Source organism: Coloeus monedula (assembly GCF_965178545.1).
Source record: "Coloeus monedula genome assembly, chromosome: 7".
NCBI lineage: Eukaryota > Metazoa > Chordata > Aves > Passeriformes > Corvidae > Coloeus > Coloeus monedula.
Genome location: NC_138787.1, coordinates 38,858,963 through 38,874,406, shown reverse-complemented (window position 1 = coordinate 38,874,406; position 15,444 = coordinate 38,858,963).

Sequence of the window (15,444 nt, the reverse complement as noted above, 5' to 3'; positions counted from 1 at the left end):
AGTGAAATCATTTGGTACCCCCCAAAAACGGGCCAGTGAGGAAGCAGCACATCCCTGCTGCCCGGGGCAGTGCTGGGGACTGAGGAGTGCTGGAAATGTGGTGGATTCGGGGATTCAGGTGCCAAATCCCCCGAATTCCATCCCCCCAGCAGGCAGGGGAAGAGATTTGATGCTTCCCAGGTGTCCCCAACCGGGCAGTGCTGAGCACAGGCTCCTCTGATAAGTGATAAGAGGGCAGCCAACGGGCGGTGATAAGAGGGCAGAGAATGAGGAGAACCCGCTCCAGGCTGGAAGCACACACAGAAATATGGATGTGCAACATTCCTCACGGCTGCTTTATCCCGGAAAAGTCTCGGGAGCTCCGAGCAGGCACAGCAGGGCCATCACCCACCCCCCGCCTGTCCCCAGCCAATGCCCTCCCACCTTCCCCGCTCCCTCCGCCCAGCCTCGGCTCTGCTTCCAAGGATTTTCACGCCGGACTGGAATTTTTAGTGCTTGGATCATTCCTTTTATAAACGTGTTGCGCGGGCTGGTAACGTTCAGCTCAGCATCTCACCCAAACTGATTCAGTCCCCAGGCGGAGATGAACCGAAAATTCTTCAGGGACGCGGATCTGCAGAAAAACACGCGGCTAAAAATATCCCTGGCAGCTTTTCTCCTCCTCAGACACACGCACAGCCACAACTCCGCAGGGTAACAGACACGTATTTTAAATATCAGCACGCAGGGAGTGGTTCCTGACCAGGAAAAAACTGAATAAATATTGGTTTAGCACCGCTGAATTTGAATAGAAAGGTGAGGCGAACAAAAAGAGCAGCTTTTGGAAGCGCTGGGTGGGGTATGGACACGCTCCTTCCATGGATTTTGGCAGCTCTTCCTGCGTGCCTTGGGCACGGGCAGCCCCCAGGAGCTCCAGGGCTTCCTCCTCCCACGTGGATTCACAGCAGAGCATGAATGGGATCTGACTCTGACAGAAGAAGGGCTTTTTCACTTTATTCCCTGAAATGTGCTAAGATTCCTCCCGGTTTTTCCCTCTTTCCCTCTTTTTAGCGCCCAGGGAAAGCTGAGATGTGTGGGAGCCCGTAGCCCGAGGGGCTGGCGTGGCGAGGGCCGAATTTATCCAACATTTTGTGCTTCCAGAGCCTTCCCCAGCCCTCCAGAGCAGCGATTTCCACACCGCCAGCAATCCCACGTGGTGGATATTCCGCAAAAAAAAAGTTATTTTGGGACAAACTGTGGCCGCGTGGTTTCTCCAGACCGCTTTTGCTGCGTGCGGAGCGGAGCGAGGACACACGCAGGGAGCTCGAAGTTTATCGTTTCTGCTGGAATTTTGGGGTTTTTTTCCATGCAAACCTCCCGTCCCCACGTTGTTCCTGGAGCATTACGAAAGCTGGCCCGGAGCCTGCAGATTTCCGCTTGGCGTTAATGAGTTGTTCCAAGAAAAAAGAGGCCACGGAGTTTCCTGAAAAACTCTGGGAAAATTTCACACCCAAGGGCGTCGGGAACAGCGGGGGCTGCGCTGCCCATCCCGGCACATCCCAGGAACGGGACACCGCCACTTCCCCGCCCCCAATTCCAGCCAGGAGGGACAGAACGGGGATTTTTCCCAACAAAAGATTCAGGATGTCACAAAAGCCCTGAAGCCTGAGGGATGCTGGGCCGGGAGGGTGTGGATCCTCTGGCTGACTCCATGGGGGTTCCCAGCTCTCTGGGCTTTTGGGATGACTCCGGGAATGTCCCTGATTTTGAGGATGTGTTTAAAGCGCTCGCCCCTGGCTCCAGGCGCTTTCACAACAATTCCCAGCGGGCTTTAACACCAGAGAATTGTTCCGTGTCCGTGTGGGAGAGGCTGTGGGAAGACACTGGGATGAGGGGGGCATCACCTGGGTAGATACCTGATTTTTATTGATTACTGATTATCGATTATATTACTGAGTAGGATTATTCCAAACTGCAGCCCTCACATGCCATCATCTCTTCACAATGGATGGGTTGGGAATTGGCGTGAGGAACGACATTTCTGCCCCTGGATGGGGATTTGAGTGATCCACTCCAAGGATTCCTTATCCCATAGGAGCATCCCTGCCCCTGTTCCTGGAGGAGAGTTCTCTTCCATGAATAAACCCAAGCCAGGATGAAGCTGAGCTCTGCAGCCTCGGAGGAAGCAGCAGTGTTTACCAGCTGGTAGGCGAGGATGGGATCCTTTCCAGGAAAAAAAAAAAAGAAGGAGGAAGGTGAGGCACGTGTTTGGGTCAGGTACTCAGAGTCACGAGCGCTTCCTGCCCGTTGACATTCCTGCCACGGCTCCGGGAACTGCCTTTGGGAACTGTCTGGGCTTCAAAAAGAAAAAAAAATAACACTTGAGCATCCCCCACCTTTCGTTTTCGTTTCCTGGCTCGTGTAACCATAGCAAAGGATCCTTGCTGGCCTGGGAGATGGAGAATTCCTGCCATGCTCCGATTAAACCACTCCAGCTTCGGAGCGTTCCCATCTGTGTGAGTGTCTCCTTAGCTGGGAGAACATCAGGGTTTTGCTCCTGGGCAGAGAAGGGGCCACGTTTTGCTGAGCTTGGGGAATGAGTCCTGCTCTTGGATGCGGCCCATTGATGGGAAAATGGGAATTGTAGGGAGAGCCCACGCAGGCAGCTGGCAGAACTCGAGCTTACTATGAGAGCAACATATGCTGAGCTGAGTTCCGAGACCTTCAAATCACTACAAGGGCTTAAAATATTCCGGAATTTAATTACGAGCCTGTCTGTGCTTTAAATGCATGAATGTGAGATGCAGGCTTGGGCTGTGACAAGGGAAACCTCCTTCCATGTGCGGGCAAAGGGCTGGGAGGGAAAATCTTGTCGGGACAGAGAATCGGGACACGTGGAGCCAGGTGGGAGCAGCCAGGATGTCCCCAGGGGTGGGTGACATGGGCTGTGCTCTGTGTCAGGGGCTGCTGAGCCAAACAGGGAATGGTCACACTGAGGGTGGGTGTAAATCATGGAATCCCAGACTGGTTTGGGCTGTGATGTTAAAGCCCATCCTATTCTACCCCCTGACTTGGGCAGGGAGACCTTCCACTATCCTGGGAGGCTCCAAGCCCCATCCAACCTGGCCTTGAGCACTTCCAGGGATCCAGGGGCAGCCACAGCCTGTTCCAAGACCTCCCCGCCCTCACAGGGAACAATTTTTCCTAACCATAATCCACTCTCTTCCAGTCCTGAGCCATTCCCCTGTGTCCTCTCACCCCACACTGCTGTGAATCTAAATTATCAAAGAATTTGTGTTGAACCTCTCCAAAAATTCCTTTATTCCTAAAAACCTTCCATGTACTGAACAAGTCACCCCTTTTCTCTGTCACCTGTCCCGATCTCCTGTGGTCCCACAAGGAACAAGGGTTCATCCTGGACTAAAAGGGATTTAAATCTTCCCCCAAGTTGAAAGCCTGGGGTGTTGTGCCTCCAAAAATGAAGGTACCCTTGTAACAATGAGGTTATTAACTTAATGACGGGAAATTTAGGGATGGGAATTAAAGCCCTGCTCTTGCCTGTGTCCCTGAGGAAGGATCCCCATGTCCTGGATAGGGAAGGCTACTCATTCCCCAAGATTTCCTGGCAGGCATCCTGCTGGGAATTAGCCTTGCAGCAGTCGGGATGTGAGATGGGGAACTCGCAGGGATATTCCACTGATTTTTAGGAGATTATTATTCCTCTCCTACTTTAATTCACCTAGAGAAATCAAACACATTCTGTGGGTTTTCCAAGCAAAGAAACAACAGTTTGGCAAAAGGCTTTGATCCACAAGCAGGAATGCAGGATTGGGCTGGAAAATTGATCACCGTGATCCGGAGCGTCCTCCAGCAAAACATTCCCACCCACAGGAAATTAAGGTTGGAAAAGACCTCCAAGATCAAGTCCAACATCAATGGAGAGGCCAGGGTGAGTCTGAGCAGGAAGCCAAGAGTTTTTAGGATGCAGAATAAATCCAGAACCTTCATTCCCACATTTGACAGAGGGGTATTCGCTGCTCTGCTGGGATTTTCCATCACTCAGCATTCCCAGCACCGCTTCCCTGGCAGAGACCAGTGCTGGGCTGGAAGTTCCAGTCACCGAGGAGGTGACAGCCAGCCCAGAAATGAGGTGTGTGGTGTCACCACGGGGACAGAGGTGCCAGGTAACCCCGCAGGGACTCGCTGGAGCCGTGTCACCTCGGGATCTTCCTGCAGGAAACGCTTTCCATGGAAAGCAGCGGCCACCGCCGGGTTTGGTTTATTTTAAGGCTGGAGTGAAGCCTGGGACAGCTCTCAGGGCTCACCAGGGCTTTTCACGCTTGGACACTTCCCAAGCTCTCAGGATACGCTTTGGGGTCCATAAATTTTGGGAAGAGATGAGGAGAAATTGCAGGAGTGGGGCCGTGTCCCTGCTGTGTCTCACCGGAAAGGGGAAGCACTGGTGTCCCAAATCAGACTTGAGGGCGCCCAGAAAACCCTGTGGGCAATCAGGCCCCTGCCTCAGACATGGGGCTCGGACAGGGATTTGGGGCTGGAACAGGGATTTGGGGCCGAAATGGGGATTTGGGGCTGAAACAGGGATTTGGGGCTGAAATGGGGATTTGGGGGCTGAAACAGGGATTTGGGGCTGGAATGGGGATTTGGGGCTGTACCCCATGCCTCACCCATTGTCACGATTCCATGATTCCAGCCAGAAGCTGGGCTCCAGTGCTGGATGTCAGCAGCGCTTCCAAAGCACGGGGCCCTTCCTAAGGAGGAGGGACTGAGCCTGCCTAAAACTGCTTTAATTAAACCCAGCAACATCATTAACCCGCCGGAGCTCATCAAATGAGTGTTGAAAAAGAAACTTGCCTTGGCCTCATTTCCAGGAGGCTGTTCCAAGAGGGAAAACAGCACTTTGCCCCTGACCAGGGTGTTTGGTTTGCTGATAAAACAAAACCTCTTCTTGACCCCCCGGAGCTTTGTCTCCGTTTGGTTCTCGACCAAATATTTGGTTTGGCTTTTCTGGCTTTTTTTGGGGGCACCCATAGTGAAGGTGTTGACGCCACAGGGAGAATGTGGAGAAAGAGGGGGAAATGGAGGACTTTAAAAGGATTTGGAGAGGAAGAGGAGGTGTTGGGATCCTTCCTCGAGCACAGAAATCATTTGTGGAGTTCAGAATAAGCCGGCATCTGCGCAGGCTGGAGGGCTGCCAGTCCTTTCCTTATCTCTGCTCTGCTCAGGGGTGACTCAGTACAAAGCTCCCGAGGTGCCCGTGGCAGCGCTGCCGGGAATGTGCCCATGCCAAGGGCTCCGGGGCTGGGAGGGGGATTCCCACCTGCTGGAGAGGAAGGAAGAGGAGGGATAGGGATCCCCCCCGGCAGTGCCCTGGCTCTCAGCCCAGGGCACTTTCCTCGCTGTGCTTGGGGGAGAGTCTCTTCAAGAAATGGTTTTGTACACAAGGTCTGGTGTCCTGCTGGCACGGGGACAGTGGGATGTCCCTGATGTCCCTCTGCCCAGTGCTTGTCACAGCTGACTGAAAGCTGGGCTTTTCCTAGGGAAAACCCTGTTTTTTCCATGTCTTATCCCTAATCCCTTGGGTTTATACCCCTGTGAGCAGCACGGGGGATGGGGTGTATCAGGATCCCAAGGATTTCTAAGGATGAAATGCCTGGATTGTGTTGTCCCCACCAGGCTGAGATGATGGGATTCGCTCAGCTTTGGTTCCACATCCCTATCGATCACCTCTCTCATCCCCTGTGGAAAACTCATGGTGGTTTGGCAAGGCTGAGGAAGATTGAGGCGTGAGGGAGTAAAAATCCCTTCAGGTGGAAATATCTCCAAAGGAGCTGCTCCTCCATTTTTGGCATTGCAGGAGCATCACTAAAACCAGGACTTGAGCTTCCATGAATGGATCCAGAGGAGCCAACCCTAACCAGGCTCCATCAGCAGCTCCTGGAGGGAATGTTGGGGAGGGATGGGCAGTCTGGGAAGGCTCCCATGGATCCAGCCAGCCCCACACTGCTGGAACACCGAGGCCTTAACCCCGGAGCTGAAGCAACCTCATGCCTTTGGGAACACTCGGAACAGTCTCCAAGCTGATTTCTCCACCTGTGGCCCTGCTAAGCTCGAGTGGCCTCAGCTGCAGCGTGGGAGCAGCTCCACCATCTCCTGAGTGCCTTTATCACCCATGCAGCCCCTCACAGCTGCTCCAGGCACAGGGAGGCTTTAACTCCAGCAAAATCCTCCTGGTTTTCCAGTAATTGGAGATGTTTTCTCCATCAGGAGCTGGTGCTGTGCTGCTCAAAGGCTCTGGATGTGGTGCTGCCCTTTGGCACTGCCACCCTAAGGGCACAGCCTGGAGTCAAGCAAGGAGCTGCCGCCCCCATAAGATGCAGCTCCTCGCTCTCCATGGTGGCCAGGCATTGGATCCCCAAAATTCACACAGCCGGTAAATCCTCCATCGAGGAACAGGGAATCCTCCAGGCTGGATTCATGGAGGCTTTTGGAAAGTCAGGGATGTGAGCCGGCTTGTCTGGAGCAACCACAAGCTGCAGGTGTGGCCAAACTGGCACTGGGGAAGGGATGCCAGCGTGTGAATGCCATCACCCTCCTCACCCAAGCCCAGGGGGCTGCCTGTGCTCCCTGCTCCCACCTCTTGCCCATTCCCAGCTGCCATTCCTTCTGGAAAAGCACTGGAGAATGCCCCCCGTTTTCCTGGAGCATCCTAGGTTTGCACCGTGTCTCTCTGGCCCCGGATGTTCCCTGCTAAAAAGATCTGGTGTTGGGATCAGCTTGCTTGGGTTTGGAGTCTCCTGGTCCTGGGAACAAACGTGGAATGTCAGGCAGCGGGCATGGGAAAGCACCATCTCCTGCCAGCAGCACCCAGGGATCCACCAGGAAGGACATTTTCCAGCTGAATCCCAGGCTCCCAGGAGGCACCAGAGATCTTGGGGAGGTGGTGGTGACGAGTTCGCCCTCCCGGTGCCCTTTCGAGCCTGGGAGTTACTGTGAGCCTCAGATAAGGAAAGGCACAGAGACATGAACTGGCTTGCCCCAATCCTGCTGGAAAACTGGCAGGAGAACCAGGAACAGAGCAAGGCTCTCTTCTTCTTGGACCAGAAGATTCCAGAAAGATGAAAATCTACCAATTTTAGCGTCTAAAATTAGCGTTTAGTTATCGTCAGCCCTCTCTGTCATCCTCACTTCCGCGGGGGAAAACTGTTGCAGGACCATCCTTCTCATTCCCCAAGCGACAGAATTCCAAAGCTCAATTCCCAATTCCTTTGATTGCAAAAGATTTGTCATCCGTCCTCTGCTGATTTTCACAAGGATGAAAACATGGAGCAGTGCTGTGACCCTGAGCAGGGATGGTGGCCTCCACTGGCATCCCATTCCCACCAGCAATAACCCCTCAAGCCCCCTCAGGAACGCATTTGGCTGCTGGATTATCCTCTCTTCCCATCGTTGGGATTTCCCAGATTTCCCCCCCAGAACTGTGAAAACTCTGGATGACTCCAATTAATTTGGAAAATACAGTGGAAGAAAAGCCGTGTAAGCATGGAGAGAACCAGACCTGGCTTCTGCAGGTATCTCTCTTGATGAGGGGTAATTAAATCCTTCTAATTAATTGTTGGCTCATGGCAGTAAAGGTCGGACTTGCAGGGACAAGTCGGAAAGAGGGAAGAAGCCCTGGGATGGGAAGCAGCGACGTGGGAGGATGCAGCATTCTTTTCCCACGTCGAGGAGCAGCAGGACGTGTTAATTCAGCTCTGGAATTTCTCTCCCAACCTTTTATGGTGAAAAAATGAGGCTCTCCTTGGACTTTGCAAATACATGTTCCAGCCGAAATCCAAGCTGTGTGTGAACTCCCGGCCGGCAGCCGCTCACCTGGATGTGCTGAGCACGGGATATGCAAAAGTTTGGGAAGCTCAGCTCCGGGCTCCAGGAGGCTCCCAGATTGCCCCATGAGCTGATGTCAGGGTTTTATCTGAGGACAGCTTCTCATGGCTCTGCCTTGCCTTCCAAATGAAATAACTGAGCCAATGAATTAATTTTTAATGCATCCAATGAGAGTTTTGGAGGGATTTATGCTCACTCCTGCTGCCAGGCTGTTCCTGAAAGCTCAGAAATCCTGGATCCGGCTGCTTTGTAGGGTTTGGAGGTGAAGGGATGGAGCAGCAGTATCCTGCATGCTCCCTCCAAGCCTTCCAACAATTCACATCCCACCAAGCTGGGAATAAAGTGAAGCCCTCGCTTTCTGCAGCTTTCCAATAATTCCTTAATTCAGTAAACAGCGGTGTAGGAAGAAGAGATTTCCAGCCTTGAATCATTCCTGTGCAAACACCTGACAACAAAGGCAGAGCTAGAATGTGTTAGAAGACCAGTTGGGCTCTTCTGAGTCATTAATTAGAACGAGGAACTTTCCCTGCCTTTTCCCTGGAAAGGGTGTGAAAGCTGCTGCAACCAACACTTGCCTAATTAGCCTCACTCAGAAGGCTGTGTGTGATCCAGGGATGTTCACACTTTTCCAGGAAAATGTGCTTTAGGAGCTGCTGGAGTGGGAGAGGCTCTCACTGTGGTGTGGAAGCCCCAAATTGCTGACCACCACCATCATCCATGCTGGTGCTTTCTGAGCTCCAGCTCCTGGAAACGTCTCCTTTTTCCACACGCCACAAAGGAAGCAGAGAAAGGGAGCAAAGCTCTGCATTTCATCCGCTGGCTGCAGGCAGAGCTGCTGAAAATCCAGGCCAGGGCCCCCGTGACCCAGAAATGTCCTGTTTGACCTGGGGCCTTGGTTGAAATCTCATTTTTGTGCAGCCTCCCTCTGAGAGCTCCAGAGAGCGGCTCCTCCCGAAGCCAATCCCTCGCCAGGGCTGTGCAGGAGCTGCCTCCACAGTTTGAGTTAATTAGAAATCTGGGAATCTGGGAGCAAGGACTTGCTGGAGCAGCTTTTGCTTTTGCAGCAATTGGGAGTTTCCTAAAGTGGAACATTTGCTGTTCTTATTTTTTAGCTGCCCCATTCCCATGGATTGTGCATCTCCCAAATCCCAGGAAAATGCTTCTCCCAGAGGATTTCTCCTCTCTGTATTTGCTTTACAGCAGCTCCAGGCTCTGTCCAATCCTCATTTCTCTCCTTGTCTCTGCTTGGTGCTTTCCCCTTATGGATGCCCGTGGCCATCCTGCTTTTCCTCCCCAAAATTCCTGAGGTTTTTCTGCAGCTCAGAGCTGGATTAATCCCAGCCTGGCACCCTCCAAGCTAGAGCTCCCAGCCCCAAAAATTGTGAAATCCAGCTCCAAACTCGTCCCCACAACTTCATGGTGGGAAATGTTGTGCCTGAGGGACAGAAAACAATAAAAATCAACACCCCAGCGCGCGAAGAGTTTCAAATGGCTCCCAAAAAATTCCTGCAATGCTTCCAAGGGTCTGTGCTGCTGTTACTCATTCACATGGGCAGGAATTACAAGTATGTGTGTGCAGCCAGGAAAGCTTTGGGTCACCGAATATTTGAGGCTTGGGGTGGAATGAAGGGGTGGGGGAGGAGAAACCTCCCAAACTTCCTCGGGATAACGAATCCACCTTGGTGGTGCCACAGCCAAAAAGTGCCATTTCTCATTCGCTGAGTTTTGTGCTCTTCAGCAATAATTCCAAGCTGCCGTGCCTTCAGGGAAGTGGGAGGGATTCAGAGGAATGGGTGAGGACATGCAGTACTGACCTAATCCGTTGCACTTTTCCCTGGAAGCTGTTCCCAGAGTCTGCCTTTGGCCCCCAGCACCCGCTGGGATCAGCCAGAGCTGGGTGAGGAGTGGGGATTACACAATTGCACTCGTTTTTTCCAGCCCAAAATGGGATTCAAGCAAAAGGATTTCAAAATTCCTTGCGAAATGAACTTTGACTAAAAATGTTCCAAGTTTACTCATTTCCTATCCATCTCCAGAAACTACATTATAAATAAATCTTGGAATTTAATATCTCATTAAAAAAAAAAAGGTTAAATCTGAAAGTTGCAACCTTAGCAGAGAACTTCATCTCAGCAAGTTCCTAATACCAAATTCCACTGAAATCCAAGAAGTTCTGCAAAACAAGCTGCCTTCAGCATATCAATATTTCTGATGGAAAACCATCCTGTCAGAACATTTTTATGCAGCTCCAGGCTAGAATTCCCTATAACAAATACTTTTCCTGTCTCCCCAGCAACCGGCACTGCTGATCCTCTAGAAGGAATCTCCGTAATTAACCTCCAGGAACTGAGAAGGAAATCTTTTTGTCTGCAGGATATTCTCCAACAGCACCTAGAAATCATTTCACTCCAAGCCAAAGCACAAGAAATTCAATAGGATTTTCTCCATAAATTTCTATGGATCTTCAGATCTAGTTCAGATTGTAGTCCAGACCCAGATCAATGTAATGCAACTCTCTGGTGTTCCTTCAAATTCCAACGGGGCTTTGGGAAAAAAAACCCCTCAAAACAATTCTTCCTTGTTGAAATCCAATCCTGTGTTATCATCCCGATTACAGACTCACAGGCTTTGATCCCTGTGGATACAAGTCCTTCCTAAAATGTTTGTGCTGATTTCGTACAAGCCAGGAATGCACAACAGCAGCAGGAATTCAGACAGAACCCTGGAGTTACAGCTGTGGGCTGGGAATGCGGAGTTTTGGCTCCTCATGCACGTTCCTGCTCACTGGAGGCTGTTCCTGCCCCACCATCCCAAGGCAGGGAATGTCCTTGAGCTCCATGTGATTTCATGGATGGCAGAGCACCCCCGACGTGCAATTTGTTCTTCCTGGGAGCGCTAACAAATCACAAATATGGAACAGCCGAGCCGGATCTGCACGAGATCCTTGCGCTGTGTTTATCCAGGAGTTTTCCTGGTCTAGATGCATTTATCCAAAAGGAATAATTCTGCTGCAGGGAAGGTTTGATCTGAGGCGATTCCCCAGCTGGTGGATGAGAAGGTCAAACAGCCAGTTCAAGGCAGTGTGTCTGAACTTGACCCCTCACAAGAATCCCCTTGTCCCATCCCTGGCAGTGTCCAAGGCCAGGTTGGATGGAGCTTGGCTCACCCTGGGATAGTGGGAGGTGTCCCTGCCCATGGCTGGGGTGGAATGGGATGAGCTTTAAGGTCCCTTCCAACCCAAACCATTCTGGGATTCTCTGATTCCAAGAAGTGGCCTCCGAGCATTTCTCTGGCTCCTAAAACACATTTTCCCATTCCCAAACCATGAAGCTTTTCCAGAGGCAGAATTCAGATATATCTGAATAATCCACATAATTTTCATGGCTTCTACAAGGCCTCCTTGGCTGGGTGGTGTGATGGGAAGGGACTGACCACCCCCCACATGTCCTTACTCACGGACTCCACATGTGCTCCTCAAAAAATCATTTCTCCACCCTTTATCCCTCTGTAAACGGGAAAGAACCTCACACCTGCCATCCTCCATGTGGATAAACACCTTGGGACAGCCTCTGGATCCGGCCCAGGAGCAGCAGGCCCCGCAGGATGGTTCCCAGGGCTGGCAGCAGGGATGAGATTCCATCCTGCCTCTGAGTAGTAACACCACAGCCGGGATCTTTAACCACCTCGGCCTCTGTCTTAATACCCTGCCTTCGTTAAGGGCTTTTAAAAGCATTTTAGCTTCGGTAAAGCGTTGCCCTCAGCTCCTGGAACCGGGACTAGCTGAGCTTAATTCACATCCAAGGCTTAGCACCCAAGGACCTGTCAGTCAGGTGAGGGAGACTCACTGGTGTCTCAAGCTGATTTTATGGATTTATGCAGTTCTCTCCCAGCACTGGAGTCACAGCCGGATTTCTAAATGCCAAAATAGAGATTATGAGAGTGTCAAGCTTCATTTTGTTTTCACTTCACAGCTAATTAGCATTGATTTTCATGCCGCTGTTCCTGCATAGTATTCCACCGACATCACCAAACGGGGGAGGCTCGTTCTCACCCTGCCACCATCAATTTCAAACCCTCCTTGGAACAGAAGGACTTTGGGGTTTGGGTTTGGCAATCTCTGAGCCACACGTGGCAGTCGAGCTCCTTGATCCTGATTTTTCCCGCGGAGAGAATTCCCTATGCATGCAGTGCGGTTTGGGATTTGAAGTCCTAACAGGAAAGTAGCAGGAGCTCCTTTTCCAACATCTGCATAACATTAAGGATTGGGAACGATCCGAGGTGGTTCCTCAGCGGGAATTAGCGGGTACTTGTGACCTCATTGCTTCCCTCTTGTCACACAGGCCAGCTCGGCTCCTGGCATCACCGCGGTCACAAGGCAGCGGTGAGAAATAATCCCTTTTCATCTGTCAAGAAGTCGAATATGACATTGATAAGACCCGCCAAAGAGATAACAAATGGGTCAGCGCTCAGAAGAACAGCGGCCCTAAACGAGGCAGGGATTCCACGCGGGCCCGGCAGAGGTGAGGGTGTTCCTCAAGAGCTGCTCCTTAAGGCGACAAAATCGCTCTGACGGCTCCACGAGTTCTGGAACAAAATAAAAAATCCGACGTGACCGTGGAATTAATGACCATCCGCACGCATTCCCGAGGGAGCCCACGCTTCCGACACGCAGGAAACGTGCATTTCCTAATCCGCAAGTGTTTGACCTTAAACCCTGATAATGTTCTTTTAATGTGCGTTTAGCTGCACACCAGCAGCGCGGAGGAGGGGTGGGATGTGTAAGATCCATGTTTTATGTATATTGTTCAATATTTTCCGTGGATGCTTGAGTAGTTGGCATTGCAGGGAGAGAGATCTGGAGGGCAATTTTAGATTTAAATCACTGAGCAGTTATTCTGAAACTAAAAGCACTTGTTCTCAGCTGGTTTATTACAGTCATAGAAAGTGCTCAGGCAAATTATTTGTGAGGGGAGAAAAATGTATTTTGATATTCCCATGAAATCTTAGATGGGATCAGGAGCCATTACCACGCCAATCCCAAATTGTGTGTGTGTTATTAATATACACATCATGATTTCTGGGGCGGAAAGAGGAGAAACTGTGAAAGGCTACGATCAGATCTGGAGAAAAATGGGGAATTTGAGCAGAGCAAAGCATGGAACTCAGCCCTATAAATCAAAACTCCAGACTTTGTGTGAAAAATCCTGATGGAAACATCAACCCCCACTGCGTTATCCCCGGAGTTATCGAGAGATGGGAAAAGGCATGAAACGTAAGGGTTTGACATGAATAATGGGTTTATGGGGATTACCAGGTCTGGAGCAGCTTCCCCAAGGAATGCCAATGAGCTGGCAGTTTCCAAGGATTGTCCCCGGTGCCCCAAAGCAGCCCAAAATCCCTGGGGATGGGCTGGGTGACGTTGGCAGCAAACAAATCAGGCAAAGATGATATCACCAGGAGCTGCTGATGGAAGCTCTCTGCTCACGATGAGTAAGGGTTCCTTGTACGTTCAGGTTTCCACATTCCAAGCATAGCTGGACGCAGGCGGATTTTCCATGGGAGCTGTGTGAGGAGATGTCTCCTCCAGGATCCCAGAGGAGACCAATTCCTCCTCTGAGGAAGCCAAAGTACCAAGGAACAGGCGGCATCAGCGCTGGCTTTGGTCCATCTTGTGTCCATCTGTGCAGAGGTGCCCGATGGATGGATCAGGAACAGATGTTCCCACCCAGCTCCCATTTGGGATGAACAAAGAGCTCTTTCAGCCCTGTCTTCTTCTCTCCTTAGATCCAAGATATTCCTTGGTTGGTGTGTTGGGCTCCCAAAGAGCCAGAGCTGAAATTCCAGAGCTCGATCCCACCTGCCAGGAGGCTGCCATGTGTTCTGGTGTGGAGTGGAGGGAAAGGCAGAAAAACCAGGATTGGAGAACCCTTTGGAGAACACCTGAGAGCATTTACACAACTGTGTTTTTCCGGATTTATCTCTTGTTCCAGTATTGAGGAAAAGGAGAAACTCAGCTTCCTGTGAGCATTCATTTTCTTCACTGCTTATTCCTCCCATTCCACCATTTTTCCAAAGAGCTGATGGACAGCAGGGATGGATGGAGACTGCAAAGGAGCAGCTTTTAATTTAAAAACAAAAGAAAGAGATGGAAACTGTCTGCTCCAAGGCCTTACAAATAAGGCACACGCAGCAAATTTTACTGTTTTGCATACTGTTTCTGTCATAGGTTAGCAAGCATAGTCCCGGAAGGGATGTCCTTGCTAAGGGGTGCTTACAGTTTCCTCTGGGACCTGATAGAACCTATCAGCTGGCCAGTTTGAATATGGACAATTCTCTAAGCCACTTAAAGTTGTGAACACCTCTGTGATCCACATTTAAGAATAGGCAAACTCCCCCTCCAAGCTCTCTCTCGTTTCCGGCGCTGGCACAGGTGGCTGCAGGCCCCGTGTGGGGGCCAGCGGGCCCGGCCAGGCCCTGCTTGGGCCAGGCCGGGCCGGGCCACGACCATCCTGGAGCCATGGACCTGTTCCAGCCATGGAACCCCCCCCACTGCCTTGCCGTGGGCAGCCTGAGCGGCTCGGCTCTCCCCCCCTCTCCACTGCGATGAGAAAAATTCAACATTCCAGCTGCAAAGCTGCAAGGCCGAGGTGAGATTAACCCTTTTATTGCTGTGAAGAGCTGAAAACCTGAGGGAAGAGAGAGAGAGGAGATGCTTAAAGCTGAAATTCTGTTGTGAAGCTATGATATATCAGAGTATCCTGTTGTAATTTCATGAAGATATGGGGGGTGGAGTGTTCAACTCGTAAGCAAAAGCACCTGCACTGAGATAGGCAGATGCTGACGCAGCTGTAATTTCATGAGAAGTTTGGACAGGGAGAGATGAACCAGATGAGGAATTTTGCTCCAAACGGGAAAGGAGAAAACCTCAGTCCCTAGAGATGTTTCCAGAGATAGTCTTAACGATGAAGATGATGAAGACCCTTTGCTCCCAGGGAAGGAGAAGGGCCTCTGTTTTTGTTTCTGAACGGCTCAACCTTAAAATTGTACCCCAAAAAACTTCAAGAGTGGACCCTCGAAAGCAGTTGCGGGAAAAGCTGCAAGTCAGGGGAAGGGACTCACACGCAGGCAGAGAGACTCCTCTTCTTAAATGGACTGAACAATATTTGGAAGTGGGCGGCTGTCTCGTTGTGATAATGTTTTCATAGCATGAGCAAGAAGAGACTTCTCTTTCTAAATGGACTAAACAAGGTTATTATGGCAGTGGTAAACAGACTGAACATCTTAAGGGTTGTTTTTTCACATTGTCAGTGGGAGAAGGGAGGAAGGTGGGGGGAGGAGGAGAGTTCTGAAGGTGGTATAATTTTTTTTCTTCCCTCTTTTAGAGTTGTTAATAAAGTTCTTTATATTCTTTCAAGTTTGGTGCCTGCTTTGCATTTCTCCTAATTCTTATCTCACAGCAGATAAACAGTAATGAGTATTTTGGACCAAACCACTACAGTTTCCAAACAGAAACCAATTCTTTGGAAATGAGTAATTTGACCAGCGAAAGATGTGACACGTCAG